The 16,323-nt window shown below is 36.5% G+C and overlaps 1 protein-coding gene and 1 long non-coding RNA gene across 5 annotated transcripts in view; one reads left to right on the plus strand and one right to left on the minus strand.

Annotated features, from left to right (window-relative positions):
- LOC145675857 (uncharacterized) overlaps positions 1–3,036 on the minus strand; it is a 177,618-nt gene extending 174,582 nt beyond the window's left edge. The window contains exon 1 of the long non-coding RNA XR_014129230.1: positions 2,592–3,036. This is a non-coding gene — a long non-coding RNA (uncharacterized LOC145675857). The remainder of the gene's footprint in view (positions 1–2,591) is intronic.
- Positions 1–16,323, plus strand: part of LOC145675856 (uncharacterized) — a 545,559-nt gene that overhangs the window by 421,283 nt on the left and 107,953 nt on the right. The window lies entirely within an intron of this gene.

Genomic DNA, 16,323 nt, shown 5'->3' on the forward strand with positions numbered 1-16,323 from the left:
GTGCCTGATAAAGTGTTTTTGCGGGGTGTCCTGCTGCATTACTTTAACATGCAGAAAAGTGTGACTGAAAGTCATCGTATTTTGGTGGAAGTGTATGGTGACCATGCTCTAGCTGAGCGAACGTGTCAGAAGTGGTTTGCACGGTTTAGAAGTGGTGATTTCGGCTTGGCAGACCAAGAGCGAGCTGGACAGCCAAAAAATTTCAAGACGAAGAATTGACAGCATTGCTCGAGCAGGATTCGTGTCAAACGCAGGAACAACTTGCAGCAGCATTAGGCGTTGATCAAACAACAGTCTCCAAACGCTTGAAAGCCATGGGAATGATTCAAAAGATGTCACATTGGGTTCCACATGAATTGAAAGACAGAGACGTTGAAAGACGAAAAACCATTTGCGAATTGCTGCTTCAACGACAGAGCAGAAAGGGGTTTCTGCATCGAGTTATTACGGGTGATGAGAAGTGGATCCATTACGAGAACCCTAAACGAAAAAAGGCCTGGGTGAAACCAGGTGAACCAGGTCCATCACAACCAAAACGAGATATTCACTGTGCAAAGGTTATGCTGTGCATATGGTGGGATATGAAAGGTGTGGTGTACTATGAGCTGCTGCAACCGGGTGAAACTATGAATGGAGAACGTTATCGACGACAATTAATGCGTTTGAAGCAAGCTCTGGCCAGAACACGACCAGAATGGGAGAACAGACATGATAAACTTATTGTTCAACATGATAACGCTCGCCCACATGTCGCAAAACCGGTCAAAACCTATTTAGAAAATGTCGGATGGGAAGTTTTACCCCACTCGCCGTATTTACCAGACGTTGCTCCTTCGTACTACTACTTGTTCGATTGCATGAACAACGATTTGATTGGACAGCGGTTTACTTCTTCAGAAGATATCGAAACATGGGTCTCTGACTGGATCGCTTCCAAGGATGAGGACTTCTTTCGCCACGGAATCCGTACATTGCCTGACAGATGGGCGAAAGTGGTGGCTAGCGATGGACAATATTTTTCTTAAGGTATTTATGTATTTTGTGTTTGTACTACAGCTTCAATGTGTGCGTACCAACCGCACGAATTAATTCCTAGACCAAATATTATTTGAAATTTAATGAGTTGAGGTTTTACTACCATTTTCGTTTAAGGTTGGTTTCAAGGGACAAGTTAGCCGATAGATGTCACTGCAGTCTTCGTACATCTCTTATGTATTTTTTACCTTTCACGAAAATTCACAATTTCTCTTACAAATTTCCAACTACAGACTTCAAATTTTTAGAGATGGAACTTCATAACCTGTCGAAGGCAGCAATCCGTGCCGCTTTTTTTATTTAGAAGTTTCTTTGTTGAAATAGTATATTGTTAAAGATTTGGATATCCAATTTCAACAATTAAGCCATTTCAGCAATGAAGAAAATTCTAACTAAATTGGCACGGATTGTTGCCTTCGATAGGTTATACAGTTCCTTCTCTTAAAATTTGAAGTTTGTTAGAGAGATCGTGAATTTTCGTGAAATGTAAAAATATACATGAGAGAGATACGAAGACTGTAGTGACATCTATCGACAAAACTTGTCTCTTTAAACCAACCTTAAAGAATAATTTCAAAAATTACTGTGAGAATGTATGTATGTTTTAACAAAAAGAGTTTCAATAAAAATTAACGATACGAAAGTAACAATCCAACTACAGCCTCTAAATATAACAGTTTTCTCAATAGAAGATACCAATTCTCAATTACTACTATTATTATATATCCTTAACAGATTATCGTATTAACATTCCGTTGTACTTCGATGGAACATCAAAACGGGTTACGAACTAGAAATGCCTCATGATACAACAGGTAAAAATTCACGTAAACGTGTAGCAAGTTTAACCCTCGGATTCTCGTAATATTTTGTAACTCCGGATTCCCAACAGAGGTACAAGTGTACCCCAATGCAATTTTTTTGTAGTTAGGAGTATCCTTATTTGCGGCATCGATAGTATTGATATGTGAGTTTATGTTGGGCTGTTCTTTGTTAAGTTATATTGGCTTTATTAGTGTAGGTTAGTTTACGATAAGTTTACGTATGTTAGGTTACCGAAACGGAAATTTGTTTATACTCTATAAAACTGTATTAATTTTGTAATATTTTTGTGGCAGGAAGGATTGCAGTATTGCAATATGAATGCAATATTCTCTGATATTGCATGTTTTTTATTTTGCTTTTTACATTAATAGAATTCAACAATAAAAATACTTGAGACAAATATGGTAACATAGATACCCAAGGGGGAGGGTACATTATGTACCCCAGTGTAGTTTTAGACACATAACGTAAGCAGATCTTATAACCATTGCTATTGAAAAAATGGTTTCCTAAGAGTACGGACAACAATATAAAGAACGCTAGTTAACCTCGGGTGTCTGACATAAAACATACACTAAAACATATGCATGAGGTACATTTGTACCCCTCCCCCTTGGGTATCCGAAGGTTTTTTAAAAAAAAAGAGAGAGAAAGGTATGTATAAATTTATCAAGCAAACAGCAGCTAAAAGCAATTAGTTAAATAATATAGTAGAAGAGTTCTGTACTTACGTTTTTTGTTGGATCACGTAGAGCATGTGGTCGAACTAATCCGTCTAATGGCGACACACAGTTACAAATACAAAACCAATAATCTTATTAATATCTTCCCTTAAATATTTTCAGTCGAGAGTCCTGTCATACAGAATAATGAATTATATCGTATCCACACAAAATAGTAGCACAAATTAACCACTGATTTTTACTTAATGCTTCTTACGACCAAATTGCTACCGCACGAGTAGACTTCATGGCTTCTAACCTGGTCATAGTTGGCGAGGAACGGAAACCATGAAAATTAGCACTAGAGGGCAATACTATATTAGAATACGTAGATACAGACAGATTGTGTAGATTCAGACATTATAAGAACACTAAGTAGCATCGGCGCAAATCTGTCCTCAACATTTGGAGGACGGGTAATACCATTTTCTTTTTCTTTTCTTTCTTTTTTTAAACCGACTTTCAAAATATTTATGAAGTTGAAAAACAATATTATGGAGGATCAGAGGAGCAGAGTTGGCTTCAGCATTGGGAGGCGGGCAGATTTGAGAGGGGGGGGATATGCGATTCATATTACGGTAAATGAATCTGATTTCTGAGGTGAAACTGTTACATATCAGGCAATGTAGATGAAGTGGCAGTCGGACACAAATCATCGCATTTCTCCCCCAAAACATGTTTCAAATCGGATTATTGAGGGGACAGTCTCCCCAGTTTCAGGGTTGGATATACATGCCCCCTTCCCCTCCCGGAATTTGCGCCAGTGCCAAGTAACAAAACTTTATATATCAACCGTTATGTTTACCGAAAAATTATTAAAGAAAAAGAAGTATAATAAACCGAACTTGTATTACGCCTAGGTAAGAATAATACGGTAATGTAAAATTGAAACATCGTACTTTACCACACAGAAAAGACAAGAAATTGTCTTTCGTACAACTACTGGTGCTGATATCAGTCTCCAGCGCAAGTGAATTTTTAAATCTGTATTTTCCCTGAAACTAGCAATTGTGATAAACATTGTGATTTCGATAGTTGCAGACTTGCATTTTATTTATTTATTTTTGTGATCAAGCACCATATGTTAGTTACTAGTGTTCGGCTAGCTAGGAATTTCGCCCCCAGACCTCCACATCCTTAAAACGTCTCTAATCTTAAAGGATTTGGAGATATGACCGTCTTATTACAACAATTCCAACTACCACCGGTTTTCCCGCCTTTTTCTTCCTTTCTAGGGTAAATATTAAAAAAAAAAGATTAAACATGCCTTTGAGTATTTTAAGTGGGGAGTCTAAAATACCAAATTTCGTGTGTCAGACGTTAAAGAATTTCGAGATATGGCCACTTGAATTTAACAATTGAGGCGATTACGTAGAAAGAGCACATAGGAGAAAACTATGTTTCGAGTAAATGCAAAAAAGAAATTGGTAATACAGTATGCTGTCAATAAAATAACAGTTACTGAGTTAATAAGAAACCATATGGAAGATACATCCTTTACAAAACGTATTTTCCCGATATCACTATATTGCACTTGTATATTAATGAGTAATACACACATATGTGCAGTATGTTTACGCGCCTTTTTTTACGCAGAGCACTTTTGCAGTACAAAACGGATAATTGGAAGTTATATTAAAGTTTCAGAAACTATATTTCTGAAAATTAGTACCATTTTGTAGATACTACTTGGCTCACTTTCTTATTGAATAGCGCTGTGTAGATACTGCCTGGCTCACTTTCTTGTTTAATAGCATTTTGTAGATAAGATACTACCTGGCTCATTTTCTTATTTAATAGCATTTTGTAGATACTACCTGGCTCGCTTTCTTATTTAATAGCATTTTTTTTTTTTTTTTTTTTTGTAGATATTGCATAGGTTTACTCTACATTTTAGTATTCTTCATTGTCCAAGTTATTCACTAAAATAAAAAAAACTGGGGTGAGGGGGCGTAACGAAGAGACTCAACATATCGTAGAGAAAGTTTAAAAAGCAGCATGTTTGACAGTTTAATATATAATAAAGAGACGACAGACATCTCGGGTCTAGTGCAGCTAGTATTACTATGCACATGTATCGTCGTGAAATTGATGACAAATCCGTAGAAATACATGAGAACTTTATGAACCTGCCGACGCAGGACAAAACCCCTGAAAATTGTATTCCGATTCCCACTTTTATACTCTTTAATAGGAATTTCTACCATATTAAAGAGTGTAAAAGAAAATAAAGGAATTCAATAGTTCAGAATTATCCCAGTGAATTTAGCTATATAACATCAACAGAGAGAAAAATGGTAATCAATATACTAGACTTAAAAAAAACAACAACAACAACAAAAAAACTTATAGACAACTTTGCTGACCAGAAGAACAGGAGCCAAGTGAACTTTGTGGTTGACAAACACTATGTGCGTGGGTTTTCATTCATTTCTCATCACTATCTCCTTTAGCCCTGTCGGCATAATCGTAGGACGTAAAACTTAGATTTTATTTCCTTTCATTTCAGAAGAACACGAAAATTAATTTTATATGCTAATAAAATGGAACATTTGTTATGAATAGGTACTCTTTCATTATTAATAAATATGTATGTTTAATTTAGTTGATAGTTTTGTCTCTCAAGAGTGTTAAAAATACTAACCGATCATAGAAATTATATTTTCTAACGGCTGTGAACTACCAAAAATCGTACGTTATGAGACGCCACTAAGTTACGTCTTCCAAGATTTTTACTGCATGTAAATATTCATTTTTTTTTTTTCGTACCATTCTTGTAGTATCATTTCATATTAAACACTGAATACGAAGCTTTGTTTGTATCTTTCGCCGTACTAGACTTTAACCCAGTTTCGTGATGACAAATGCCGTACGTGCTGCGAATGACAGTGATAAGTACAATGGTTTGATTCGAACCGCAGTCCGCAGATGCGTGAAGAATTTCACCGGAACATATAGATTGTCGCATGTCATTTCTCGATTTGTCAACAGTCCGCTTGGACTGTCCTTTGCGTGATGAAAGCTTATATTCTATTTCCGAACAGAGCTCCTGTCTGCATCATTTGTGGCAGTAAATAGTGGTAGATTGTCAACGTATAATAGGTTACAGTATGACTTGGATCTATAATGGAATTTTATCCAAGCCCTATTGTATTTTTTTTCGCAGTAGTCACAGTAGTCAATAAACAATTCTTAATTATGTTTTGTGGGGAGAGTATACGTAACTTTTGTATACTGTGCTATAGGAAATTACCAGCGTTACGGTGTACACAACGTGAAGGAATTTGGTTTGTCACAGTTTGGAACTTCGTGAAATTGAAGTTTCTGCCGCCGACAGCTCATCAACAATTCTCTGCATTTCTCCCTGCTCATCACTCCCAACCCGAAAACTAAACTATGACGTACATGAGGGGAGATTGGAGGCCAGCTTTCTCTCAGGTCATTTCTCCTCACCCTCTACTCCCCACTCACAACTTAAGTATTGCTAAAATAAACGATTTGTATTATGTTTAAGATATACTAGTGGCATGATATTTTCTGAATTAATATTGAAATTGGAAGTATTATATTTCTGCCACTTCTTGCTTTAGTAGAGATGGAATATATTCCTGGGACGCTTAATTGTTTTTTTTTTTTTTTTTTAAAAAAAAGCTTCTTGTCAATATTGAAACAGGAAGTGGCTGACTTCTGGCGCTTCCGGTTTGAATAGAACGTTAAGAGAGAAGATGCTATCTATTCTTAGAATGCAAAATCGATTCTTGAAATAAACGCTTCTCACCAGTTGTGCTTTATGTATTTCAATATTAAACCGGAAGTTATAGATTTCTACTTCCGGTTTTAGTAAAGTTACAGATTGTGATGAAATAAATTCGTGGGTCTCTTAATGGATTGCAGAAAACCTCTTCTCGCTATTAACTACTATTTTTACTTCATTGTGATCATTGCAGACCGGATGTCTAGGCATTGAAAACTTGGAAAATATGCACTAAATGTAACTCGAAGTAATGAAGGTAAATATTCAACACTATTCTAAAAAATTCAAGTCATAGGTAATGTTCGAAGAGTATAGAAACATACCTGTTTGTTAATATCTTCTTACGAAGCGTGACATGTATTCCATGTATATTTGGTAAATAGATTCTATATAGCACTTTATCACTACATGTAAGTCCAAATTTTATACACTTTTACCAGTACACACAGGAGTCCAAAGTTTTACGGCATCTTATTACTACAAACAGTACTTATATTGCTCGGAAGAGGCAAAATCGTTTCTTGAAATACTAAATTATATATTTTTTCCCAATAAAGTATTATTTTGAAGAAAATGCATAAAATAGCCAACATTAGGCACTAAAGCAATTATTTAGGCAGGAAGGGGCGAAATAGGCAAAATTGGCTTAAATTGCAATTATAAACCCCATATAAACTTTAAAACGTTATCGTTGATCGTATCTTTAATATTAAAGAATAGACATTTTGCCTAATATTCGGTCTCTAGTGATCATTGTAGAAGTCGGAAATGGTTCATTTCCACCACTTCTTGTGAATGGCTCACCTTTATCAACAGGGCCGGATTTCCCAATAGGCCCGGTAGGCCCGGGCCTATGGGCGCAAGCTCCCAGGGGGCGCACGGCTGAGAGAAAAAAAATTAAAAATATCTAGAAATAAAAGTAAAAAGCCATAACTTAACACATTTTTTGAATTGATTTAAAAAAATCAGACTAATAAAGCATTCTGGTTTTTGAAGTTTTTGTGTCACGTTATCAAAATACTTCATGTAAGCTGTGTTTCTGAGATTAAAACTGAGATTTTATAATGTATTACAGAGTTATTTTATTTATTTGCCCAAATGGCTAAATTGAACAAAACGAAAGTTATTCACCAATCTTTTGTTAATACATTAACGGTATTTTGTTAAGCCCAGAACCAAGTAAATTCCTCAAAAAACTTGCAATGATAAAATTGAATCGTGGAGTGGTGTTTAAGCAATTAACATATAGGCCTGATATAATTTTTTAATATAGGGTTTTAGGAAAGTAACTTTAACCAGACTAGGGGGCGGAAAAAATTATTGGGCCTAGGGGCGCCAAAATGCTAAATCCGGCCCTGTTTATCAACGAATTCGATTCCTAACTTGTGATCCTCTACATTCTGGCCAAAATTAATGGTGATCGATCAAGTAGAGCGTGAGATTTTATGCCTCCCGAACGGATACAGAAAGTAAGTACAAAACATCTCCAAATGAAACCTGTCCTTGTTGGAAAACAAAAGTACAGACGAACGTGGGGAACACGAACACGAAGAAAGTGGGTTTCCTTAACTTTAGTCTATTTTTTTTTTCTTTGAAGTTCCTTATTTGGAGAATTTAGATAGCTAAATATTAATTCTGTCTTCCATTATAATGTTCATAGGACAACACAACACATAAGCACTTTTCTTTGGAATCCACCGGAAACAAACTATGACAGTAGTACGCCAAGCTTCACCCATCCATTCATATGAAATATTTCAATACATGAATGCTATTACGAAGTTGGCAACAATGAACATTGTCTTATTGAAAAGAGAATTCGCCATTTTGTCGTTACATGAATTTTTGAAATTCCATTCTAGAGAAATAAGGGATTATTACATGTTGGTTCGAAATCGTTGGACATAAATGTGCGAAATTTGGTTTTGGAAGAATTTTGCTTCAGAGGATATGAATCTGTTACTTGCACGAATTCCATAAGGTAGACACACACAAGGGTAGGGCATGGGTAGTTTGTTATTATTAATATCAATGTGATTAGATTTAGTACGGGTAAATTCCATTGTAAGGATCCCTAGTTCAGTCCTGTGTCTCGGGAGGTTGTGGGGATAACAGTGGGTTTCCGTGGGATCTTACCTCTTCCTTGTATTATCTTCGTTTTACCGACACTTTCGTCGTTTAGCTTTTATTATCTGTCTACTTTAGTTTACAGGGTATTTCGTAGGACGTTAGTTTCAGTTACTTTACTAACTTTTTAAAAGTTATATTAGTAATTGTTTTTGTAACATACATTGAAATCTATGCTTAAATTTGTTAGTTCGGGGGTTAAGCAAGTAATTTTCATCTCAGGAAGCTATTCTTGAGTGTAATTACGCAAAAAATTTTGCTAAAAGAAAATGGTCCGTTGAAATTTCAAATTTCATTCTTTCTCGACTCATAATGTGTTTGTGTTAAGTTTATGTAAGGGTAAAGTGTTAATACCGGTACGTAGATATCTCCTTCTTGCATACGATCCTGATTAAAAGTTATATCTATCGACTGCACTACATGGTAAGTTTCGGGTTTGGACCCTTTGGCAACCGAATCAATATATGATGTGGATGTAGATAATTACTTTAGTGAGGTTCGAATTACAAATGCTCGTAGAGGAAATCGAACCTAGTTCATCCTCGAGAGTGATAACCGTAAAATGATGTAGGGGATAATACTGGATCAATATTTGCAATAAGAAATTTCCTTAGTTCGGATCTACAATTGTTAACAACTAGAATAATGGCGTTACATATTCCAAATCTGGAAGCGATGCATCTTTTATTCAATACATCTGAAATAAACGGTCTGAAAACTCAATAGTCAAAAGGGCATGATAGTGTGTGGAACTCAAAATTACATGGGAGCTCCTCCGTGGCTAAGCGGTTAGCGTACGCGCCTTTGGCGTGGGTGTCCCGGGTTCGATTCCCGGCGGGAGCTCATGTGGTTCGGATTCCACGTTAATCAGTAGGTCCACGTCTCATATAGCCTCGCTGCTGAACGGGACGTTAAACTCAAAATCAACTCAACTCAAAATTACATGGAAGAGCTTATTTTTAACCATACAATCGATGGTGCGATGCAGGGGTAAAAGTAGATCTGAAAAGGTGGGGCTGTTCCCCGTGTCTGCCTTTGCCCGTTTTATTTTTTTAGAAAATGGGGGAATGACACGGATATTTTCTGGAAGCGGTGGGACGGCGTTCTCCCGTGTTCCCTCTCACTTTTACCCCTGGTGCGAGGGATCTTTGCACGTAGGCTTTTAATCTTACGGTAGATGACACTGCTGCAGTTTTTCGAGTGGTAATTATATGAATTATTCCTTATTAATTGTTTATAATTTTAACAGCACAACCAAACAACATCGTATCCTGGCTTTTCTGAAGATTCCCGTGTTTCTTCCCACCATATTTTGTGTTCTGGCTACGTGTCTGTTTGAACCAGCGATGAAATGTGGTGCCATTCATGTAGTTACTCCTAATAAACCAATGTACCTGGATAACTTCAATCCACAAACCAGATGCTGTCCTACCAAAGCATAATTAACTTACACCCAACGAAAACTCCTCCGGGATTCCTTAAATACCTTTTGTATTTTGTTTTCATGATCTATTAAACAATTACAGAGTAAACCATTCTCTTGAAAAAAAAAAAAAAAAAAAACCTCGAATGATCTTCATTTTAAACATAAAACAGTAATGTATTTTTCTGCATTCAGGACTTCTTTTTCTTCTTAGTGTATATACACTATCTGTCCTACAGTTCGAAGCTTTCATTTAAATATTTGTCTTTTCACTTAATGTTTCTAAACTGGAATGGTTTCTGCACATACTTTTGGTGCTTGATCTTGGGTTCGATTCGCGATTGGATAGAATACTCAATATTGATCCAGCGTTGTGATACAATTAGGATCTGCATGAACTGAGATATAGGAAACTACAGTTTAGAATGCCTAATATAAATGATGCTGTCGAATTCGGTCTTGATACACTGAATTGTCTATATTCAGTTCAACGTATATCATCTTACTACGGCTCTTTGAACTGTGGTCCACGAAATTGGTAAAAGTTTGGTTAGGGCCGGCCCTAGGCAATTTACCTCCACGTGCAGTGGCATTATTTGTCGCTCCCGTTTTTTCTAGGAAAAATAAATCTTAAAAGTAACGATTTTAAGTATATTACCGCATCATGAACAACGAAAGAGCACTCCCACTCAGAAAGGCATGAACGCTACAAATACACTCTCGTTTTGTCTTTTTTCTTTAAATAATTATTATGTTACTGAAAGATAAAGCATACACACCTGCAGAGGAAAAATGGTAATCTTTTTTATACAATTTAATATCGAGCTTTAATCTCAATATATCAGTTTGCAAATCCAGTGCAACCCTTTTACATTGTTAAAAAATTAAAAAAAAAAAACTACTTGTTTACATCTTTAGCGACACGGAACTTGTTTATGACAAAGCCGAGACTAGTTTTCATATCTAAACTGTGATACCGTAAGTAACTAAATGGGACAGGTGTTCGAGAATTAAGTTCTTGTATTTGATAACAATCAAGCAATTCATGCTTGAATCTGTTTGACTATTTGCTTTAGCATTATCCATGTGACCTTAATCTAGTGCGACCTAAACATGATTTATGGATGTAGTATTCGAATAGACGGTCAGCTCAGTAAATTGAACTACAATCATTATGAAGTCTGTTTCCAGCAAAAAATATTTGTTTTAAATAATATAGTTATGACAAATTTTGAAGCCCCTCGAAACTCACCGCCCCGTGCAAATGCACGTGTTGTATATGTATGATAGAACCGGCCTGACTTTAGTTTTAAATGGAACTCAAAAATTAATAGCAGCTTCAACAAGAATGTATGTTGAGTATTGAGAAGGCATGGCCGTGTCCGGTAGTCGAAGGGGTGACATATTCGGATTATCGGTAATGCGAATGCAGATATGTACGAGTAGATAGTAGATGCATTTAAAAGTTCTCTATGAAGTCCGTATACATTTGGGAAAGCATGGTCGGAATTTATGCATTTTATTATTTGTACCTATATTATGTCATACTATACAAAGAGTCAGTGAATACAATCGACAAATCTGTCACTGTTTTTGATATCTCTCATAATAGCCTTTTCGCATTTCAAACAGCTGTATCCATAAATATTTATAATTGACCATAATTTTATAGGAACATTTTTTTTTATTATTATTCACGATAATACTTGCTGTCAGGAGAACGTGTTTTACATGAAATCCCTCCTTAATCCCACGCGTATTTGGCTGTACTCTTGCCTTCTACCAAGTTAGCAAAACAAAAGTGTTTACAAAGTTAATGCAATATGTCCAACTTGAAGATCATTGTAATACCATTGGCTTATGTGATTCTTTGTGTTCATTCAGAATATGCAGAGCAAAATATACAGACAAATGGGACAATATTTGTGCAAAGATGGGACACATACCAATCAATAGATCTTATTGAGCTAACCAAAATGATATACATGAGTGCACAAGCCCTTGCGTAGTCTTCGAGAAAATGGAGAAAACTGAATTTCTTCGTAAATCTAGAAATTGATGCTGAACGAGAACTAGAGGTCTTTGCAGATGTAGAAAATCGAATCCGTACCCCATCCGCAGGCAATGAAATAAAACACACACTATATATATTGATCTTCTATAACAATTACAGTTTCAAACATAGTTCCAACTATAACAATTCTAAATACCTCCTGTATACTTACAATCCTATTATATATAGTAAGTTTGGGTGATTCCAGACAATCGCTGAAACCGGACATCCTAAGCTTATGATAATACTGTTCTTCGCATGTGTAATGTGGAGACTTGTTGTGACGCCTGTTTGAAGCACCGTACCTTCCTACAGTTCAGTGCTTAGTAGGAAGTGCAAAGAGTGTTATACGTAGTTACGAGGGTGGGGGAAACAAGTAAGTTCATGCACGTTTTTTGACCTGATGTAACTTTTTAGTGGAATATGTTAAGGTTTTACACGAAAGTTGTTGTCAGTAAATGATTAACTAAGACATATATCGAAGCGAAGACCTTACTTTACTCGTTGCATATTGGAAGAATTCTATTATTTTGCGCGCGCCTGCTCGATGCGTGCACAAATTTACAGTGCTCAAAACAGGCAAATCCGGACATTTAGGGAAAGGCGAATTCGGACATGGTTATTACATTAAGGTGAATCCGAACAATGTAATTAACGAACTTAGAGGATTCAGAACACTCTCTGTTTTCTCGCTTTTCACTTTGTAAGTGTGGAATAGTACGTGAGATCTATTGCTTATTTCTGGCCTCTATTCATTTTTGCCATAAATGGACTCCGAGGGATCAGCAGGATCTACAAACACAACTAAATTACAAAATGCTAATCATAAGGTGCTCAGAAATTCTACACTACTGAATGACTACATCATCTGGTATATTCCCAATTGATCCGCAACAAATTCGGAAACATGAATTTCTTTTGTCGAATGAAAATGATCCACCTTCAGCTAGAAACAGTTCCTCTTCTGTGTCGTCAGACTCATCCAAAAACACGTCTCAATCGCCTTACGAGTCCTCAGTTTAACAGTTCATATCTTTTCGTGCTGTTGCTTCTCGCAAATGCACATCCCTAAGGTGAGACGTTGCTAAAAGATTAAGTATCACAAAACGCAGTTTTTTTCAAACTTTCTGCTCAAACACAATCGAAGGTATGGATAAAGAAAAAAACTGTGGATTTTGTGGGAAGAATTATTATGCACCATGATCAAGCATATACAGTTCCTGGGTGTCCTGTACTATGTGTATGACCTGGTTTCATGAAAGATGCGTGGCAGGTGATAAGGAACTGTACTTTTTCTGTGCACGATGTGTCTGAATTATGACTAGTGCTTCACGAAACTGGCAGACGTCATTAACGCAAGAAAACTAAATGCTTGTCTCAGTGCACACATATACATTTTACTAATAACCTAGTTATTAGAAAAAAAAAGGTAGTACAATGTAGTTCTAATGGAAACAAATGTGATTACTATGTTTAATGATTAAACGCTATAGTGATAGTTACACTACTGTGCATTTACCTTACAATTTCAACAGTAATTTGTATGTATTTATCATGTATTTGTATTTATATTCTGTACTTATCATGTTAGAATGTTAGTGTAGCAAGATAGTAAGCTAAAATACACCTATCATGTATATATCTTCCTTCAAAGTTCAGTGTCCGGAATCACCAACCTACTGTCTGGATTCACCATTCCAAATTTGCAAATCAAAGATTTTGTCAACTTTCCGAAAATTATTTTTTTATTTCTTAACATGCCATTCCAAGAAAACTATTTCGGTTTGGGTACAAAACCTCGCGGCCAGAACCTCGCGGCGACAACCTCGCGGACCAAAACCTCGCCTGGCCAAAACCTCGCCTCCCAAAACCTCGCGTCCCAAAATCTCGCCAGGCCGAAACCTCGCCTGGCCAAAACCTCGCCGCCCAAAACCTCGCGGGACAAAATCCCGCCAGGCCAAAACCCCGCCTGGCCAAAACCTCGCCGCCCAAAATCTCGCGGGGCCAAAATCTCGCGGTGCCAAAACCTCGCGGGCCAAAATCTCGCCGGGCCAAAACCTCGCGCCCCAAAATATCGCCATACCCAAAATCTCGCCTGACCAAAATGTAAATGTTCCAACAGATGATAAGGATGACGGTATAAAAGACGCTGTTTCAGAAGAAGTATCACGGGTATTTGACCAAGTCCCGCGGTACCATATGAAAATTATATTTCTGTATTAGAAGATTTCAATGTGAAGGTAGGGCGACAGGATGTTTTTAAACTGGTTATAGGGAAAGAAAGTCTGCATAAGGAAAGTAATGACAACTAACGAGGTTAGTTTCGTGAACTTTGGAACATCCAAAAACTTAAAATTTTAACAAAAATCTAATAATATTTATGAAAGTATGAAATAATATATGAGTTTTTACGACGTCCCTTGATTATGTCCTACAGGTTAAAGGAGACGTAGATGACCAGGATGAAAGAAATGATCGAATAAAGAAAGTGGGAGTAAACGGGAATAACCCGAGAAAGCCCACGCACACGATGTTTTGTATATTATTATTATTATTATTATTTGTAATGTAGAATTGCATATTAGGAAACACATTGGGTAAATTTTAAAGAAAAGTTTCATTCGCGGCGAGGTTTCGGCCCGGCGAGATTTTGTCCCGCGAGGTTTTGGGCGGCGAGGTTTTGGCCCGGCGAGATTTTGTCCCGCGAGGTTTTGGCCCGGCAAGATTTTGGGCGGCGAGGTTTTGACCACGCGAGGTTTTGGCCCGGCGAGATTTTGTCCCGCGAGGTTTTGGCCGGCGAGATTTTGGGCGGCGATGTTTCGGCCGCGAGATTTTGTCCGTATACCACTATTTCAGTTGTACATGCATACCAACGTATCATTAAATAATATGACGAAGTGTTGGATATTTTTGTTTAGCGGGGTAGCTGTGAAAGAAAGAAACATCAGAACTGTCCGTATTCACCCAAATTTACCCTAATACAAATAAAATACAAGCTAAACATTCATTCTATTGAAGTCAACTACGGCAAATAGAATTCATGCAAATAGAAACACAAAATTAAAGGAAGACATATCAACTTACTTAAGATTCCCTGAAGTGTATATTTCTGACAACAAATTGTCATGGTGGTGATTAGAATTTACAGCCAATTCTTTTTCATTGTGTTTGCTATAAGTCATAAGACATACAGTAAGTGTCTTTGCTCAGAACACAAAGCCAAATGGACCCCCCAGAATGAAGAATAAGCCACCTCACACAAACTGCCGTAAAATCAAATTAACATGTTGATTATAGGGTTAAAAAGAAGATTTAAAAAAAATAATGAACGAAAGAAACGGAGTTTTATTGTGATGGTTATTTGTCCTGGAAGGGTAATAATACTTTATTACAAGATGTAAATAACGACCACACACACAAAAATAAAAGTTCTGTGCACCAAACTCTAAAGTATGGATTCGATGTATTTTGTTACACAGAATCCAAATTTCGAAATCGAAGGACGATTGATCATGCCTATGTTTTGTTATGGGCGAAAAACTTAAGCGATTTTGGATAGGCAGGATATGCGTAACACAGCAATACAAGAAAACAAAAGTTCTCTGTATCGGATCCCACGGTATGAAATGTATTCAATGTATTTTGTTAAACAGAATCCAACTTACGAATCCCAAGGACGACTGACCGTGTCTTTTTTTTTTTTTTTTTTTTTTATGGGCGAAAAGTTTCAGCGATTTTAGATAGGGAGGACACACATCGCGCATAAAACAAAATTGACATGATCAATCTTCCTAGGGTTTAAATTTGGATTCTGTTTAACAAAATACATTGAATTCATACAGTGGTGTCCAGTGCACAGAATTTTTATTTTATGTGTGTTAAATATAAACTAATTACTTGCTGAGCAAAACTATATATTTTCATTAAAATTCAACACGTGTTACAGTTTCGCCAACTAACTCTTTGGCTTCATCAGACAATATGCGATACAGTATAACTGTACAATCGTATATACATACAACAGCTAAGATATCGTTCTTCTGATTGGCTACTGGCAGCAGCAAATCCCTTTCAATTATACTTATTTGAAAATTTCTATATAGATCTATGTGTGTGGGCTTTGTAATTAATTGTGTTTATAAAATAGATCACTAGTATTCTTGTCTTTCTACCAATATCAGCCATCCGCTAAGGAACTAAAAATATATCCGCAAAAGGCTATAATGATGCGTGTATCCGCATCTACGGAAACCTCTAACCATAATACTTACTGAGGTGAAACTGATCCTGAAATGTACTTTCTTTAAATTCTTCATTGTGACAGTAGCAAGACAATAATACATAGGATAGTTAATGAGATATGGCCTAAAATTATCATTAACTC

The sequence above is a fragment of the Thermobia domestica genome, chromosome 18 (genome assembly GCF_964235325.1).
Source record: "Thermobia domestica chromosome 18, izTheDome1.hap1.1, whole genome shotgun sequence".
Lineage (NCBI taxonomy): Eukaryota > Metazoa > Arthropoda > Insecta > Zygentoma > Lepismatidae > Thermobia > Thermobia domestica.